The 4,658-nt window shown below is 42.6% G+C and overlaps 1 pseudogene; it reads right to left on the bottom strand.

The window, feature by feature from the left end:
• Positions 1-636: 636 nt before the first annotated feature.
• On the bottom strand, positions 637-754 carry LOC124778358 (annotated as a pseudogene).
• Between the last annotated feature and the right edge of the window lie 3,904 nt (positions 755-4,658).

Genomic DNA, 4,658 nt, shown 5'->3' with positions numbered 1-4,658 from the left:
AATATATTGCTTCCCCCTATTTATACCTCCCGAGGAGATCACGAATGTAAAATTAGAGAGATTCGAGCGTGCACGGAGGCTTTCCGGCAGTCGTTCTTCCCGCAAACCGTACGCGACTGGAACAGGAAAGGGAGGTAATGACAGTGGCACGTAAAGTGCCCTCCGCCACACAGCGTTGGGTGGCTGGCGGAGTATAAATGTAGATGTAGATGTAGATGTAAATGTAGAAAAAGTCGTTGGAAGTCTCCTGCACAAATAGTGATACATGCTGCCTCCGCAGGCATCGGACGATCCGTGTGCGTCGTATTGTCCCGAATGTTTTTCTGACCAATCGCGAGTTACTGTCGTCATCGACATGACGCATTGTGATACATAAACCTTGCATCGTTCTTTGGCAAACATAAAGTCTGTGAGCGGCTAAAAGTGGTCTCCAACTCCTCCCGAACAGGCCATGAAGGCCCAAAGGTACCGAGCGGCCGCCGTCTCAGACCACGTGCGTCACTGGACGCATATATGGAGGGGCATGTGGTCACCACACCGCTCTGCCGGCCGTGTGTCTGTTTCCGAGACCGGAGCCGCTACTTCTCAGTCAAGTAGCTCCTCAGTTGACCTCACAAGGGCTGAGTGCACCCCACTTGCCAACAGCACTCTGCAGACCGGATGGTCACCCATTCAAGTACTAGCCCAGCCAGACAGCGCTTAACTTCGGTGACCTGACGGGAACCGGTGTTACCACTGCGGAAAGGCCGTTGGCAAAAGTGTTCTCCAAGTAGCTGAATATAGCCATTTCCAGTCGGTCATCCAGTCCGCCCCATGTAAACACAGACCACAACATTACGGAGCTACTGTAAGTAGGCTGTTTAGGTTTTTTTATTGGTAACGCCACCTCTGTATGAAAATCACTGGCTGTGCTGTGGGCAGTCTGTGTCTGCTTTGCATTGTTGTAATACTCGCCATTGTAGTGTTAGGCAGCTGGCTGTGAACAGCGCGTAGCGTTGTGCAGTTCGAGGTGAGCCGCCAGCAGTGGTGGATGTGGGGAGAGAGATGGCGGAGGTTTGTAATTTGTCATGAACTGCTATATTTATATATGATGATATCAAGGTAAATACGTTGTTCGTTCTCTATTAATATCTTTCATTTGCTAACTATCCCTATCAGTAGTTAGTGCCTTCCATAGTTTGAATCTTTTATTTAGCTGGCAGTAGTGGCGCTCGCTGTATTGCAGTAGCTTGAGCAGCGAAGATTTTTGTGAGGTAAGTGATTTGTGAAAGGTATAGTTTAATGTTAGTCAGGGCCATTCTTTTGTAGGGAATTTTGAAAGTCAGATTGCGTTGCGCTAACAAAATATTGTGTGTCAGTTTAAGCACAGTCATGTATAATTGCTGAAAGGGGACGTTTCATATGTCGACCCTTAGCCTAGGATACCTCACTGGAATCTTCTGATTTTTTTTCTTGTAGTTTGTGTATTTAGTGTAGCTTTTGTTTATTGCTAGCGTGTAATTGTAGAGAGAATCCCCTTTGTAGTTGTAGCCTTTCATTGTTGTACAGTAAAACAGTTGTGGCATGCATATAGATTTGCACCAAGTATTTCGCAGCTACGCTTGCAATTAACTAGATATTATTTTCAGTGCTATGTTAATGTGTTCTCCTATTTTTGCACTTCAAATTGTGCTTTTCTGTGTTATCGTGTGAAATATTGTGACAATTATGGCGTGTGAAAAACGTAACACTAGGCTCCAAAGTAAATTGAGAAATGATAGTGACGACGAGCGTAGCTTGCCAGCACCACTGGGTAATGAATTAACTAATGTTCAAAGTAGTAATTTGGTAATTGCGCACAGGGAAATGGAGCGGGCGGCAAACAATGGTGTAGACAGTGAAACAGGTAGTGAACAGGGAAGCGTTAAAGATCGATTGGTCGGCAACAGCTCGCCTCAGGAATCGGGAATGACAACACAATATTGCAAATACTACAGACTCAGGTTTTGGGTTCTCACCGTTTTCTCAAATGAGTCAAGACACATTTTCCGCTTGTCAAAATGTGAATGTTGCCGGTGCAAATTCACTGCCGAAAAGCACTGAGGAACATGTTTCAGACACCAGTGCATTGTTATTACAATTAATGCAACAAATGGGACAAAAGCTTGAAAAGTTAGACACAATGGAACAAAATCAGAGACAAACACAGCAAAAGTTAGACACAGTGGAACAAAATCTTCAAAAGTTAGACACAACGGAACAACACCAGAGACAAACACAGCAACAGTTAGACGCAATGGGACAAAATCTTCAAAAGTTAGACACCACACTTGAACAAACACGTGAAGATTTAACTAGTGAGTTACATAACATTGAATCGAAATGCCAAAAAGTCTGTAATGACATAAAAACACAAATTTGTGAGCATTTTCAACCCATTTTTTCGCGGCATGAAAATGTATTACAGAATCACGAAGCAGCCATAAAAGAAGTGCAAACCATTGTTCATGAAAATCACAACACCTTGCAAGCTAAAATTGACTCAGTTGCATCTACCGATTCGGTTACGCAACTTGCAAAAACTCAAGAAAACTTAAAGGACACAGTAGATACGATTTCAACACAAATGGACACTCTGAAACTTGGTTCAGAAAAACACGCTGAGGAAATGTGTTCACTATCGGAGAAAGTAGCCGAACTTTCGGATAAGGTCACTAACTTATCTACAAAGGTAGATGATGATCTGAATGACACAAGACCTGTAGCCTTCACTGACACAGAAGAGTATGAACAAATTAGAAAATTCAAACAGAGTCAAAATCAAATCAATACACAGTACAAAAGAGAAATCCGAGAAGTACAAGATCAGCTGACACAAGTAATACAAGAATTACGTATTTCAGAGGATACTCGCGCCCCAATACGGGAAGAGGGACACAGAAATACGGAACAGCCACAAAATAATAACACAGGACACTTCGGAAGTTATGAAAGAAATTGGCAAGGTGCACCGAATTTTGAAATGGAACCGCCGAAACGACGTAACAATGACCGATATGCGACTCGCCGACGTGATGACTTTGACTATAAGCTGTTCATTACTACACGTAAATTCAAAACATTTAAGAATTCTGGGAACGACATTCATCCACAAGCATGGCTCCATCAATTCTCTCATTGTTTTCCTCCCAACTGGTCATTAGAACACAGATTAGAATTTATGTGTGGCTACTTGGAGAATGAACCAGCTGTAAGAATGCGATCGGTCATTCACGATTGCCACAGTGAAGGAGAGTTTTACCATGCCTTCCTCTCAGCATATTGGTCTCAGGCCACACAAGACCGAGTAAAACAAAGCATCATAATGATGAAACGTTTCGAACAATCTGAATTTTCCAGTCTTATGAAATATTTTGAAGACATGTTGCACAAGAATCAGTACCTGTCAAACCCATACAGCCCCTCAGAACTTATCCGCATTTGCTTAATCAAATTGCCTGAACATTTACGACATATTATTTTGGCAGGACGTTGCAAAGACGACATTGAAGCTTTTCAGGGACTGTTACAAGAATTGGAAATTGACACTGACAATCGCGGAATGCGGAAACAGGAGCACAACAATTACAGATCACATCAGTCGCAATTCCGCGATGAAAGAAATAATAACTGGACGCGACAAGGCTATTCTCACAACACAAATCGTGACCGAAACAGACACCACCCGTATTACAACCGTTGGCAGAGTAGTAATAATTACAGGGAAAGATCACCTCTCCGCGGTAGTGACTATCACAGAGACAATCAGAGAAACAGACAATTTGGGAACCAAAATTATTATTATTACGGGAGACAGAATAACTTTAGACGCAACGGTCCAGCGCGCAGTTACGATTCAGGGAGAAATTCTCCACCACTTAACCGACTAGAAAGAAACTACAGGAACTACCGACATGACGACAGACGATGTGATCGTAACGACAGACCTGAATTGCATCAGAACTGGCGGGATTCAAACAGAGCTGGGCCCTCTCGGCAAGGCGAATTTGTAGAAGTTAGGTCTCCTAATCCCAATAACAACGCGCGCCAACAAAGAGACAGACAATGACTCGCGCCGCAGGCACCCACGTGCGCCGGCTGGCTCAGAGAAAAATAACATAGACGCTAACCTTGAGAAAAAATTCCAGTATTCTTTACCGACGTATACCGCCTGACAATTGCATTCAAGTTCAAACTCTGAGTACTATGAAGAGTAAAGGATTGCACCACACTTCACATGTAAAACCGCTTATTGAGAGATAATCTGCTTTTTAACTTTGTCATTGCCATAAAACTTTACACTTTACATTACTAGTATGCTTGTCAGAAGCTGTTAACATGCAACATTGTTTGAAGTTAAATATCCAGTCAAGAACCAAGAGAACTTATTGAAACAGAAATGACGAATGCATTGTTATGGTGAACAGATGTCACAGTGCTATTGTGTGTGTACATTCTTGCTTGTTAGTTGCACGATTATGGAACGACTATAAGGCTTACATACTTAGGACACATACTGGTACTGCTAATGAGATTTTAATGCAACATTTTGGTTTACTTGAAAATACATTCTGGGTTTAAAGTACTTTCTGTGAGATACCAGACGACAGAGTGATTACTTTATGTGACAGATACACGAT

The sequence above is a fragment of the Schistocerca piceifrons genome, chromosome 2, assembly GCF_021461385.2.
Source record: "Schistocerca piceifrons isolate TAMUIC-IGC-003096 chromosome 2, iqSchPice1.1, whole genome shotgun sequence".
In the NCBI taxonomy this organism is placed as follows: Eukaryota; Metazoa; Arthropoda; class Insecta; order Orthoptera; family Acrididae; genus Schistocerca; species Schistocerca piceifrons.
The sequence above is the reverse complement of the archived record's forward strand: the minus strand, read 5'-3'. Positions and strand labels throughout refer to the sequence as shown.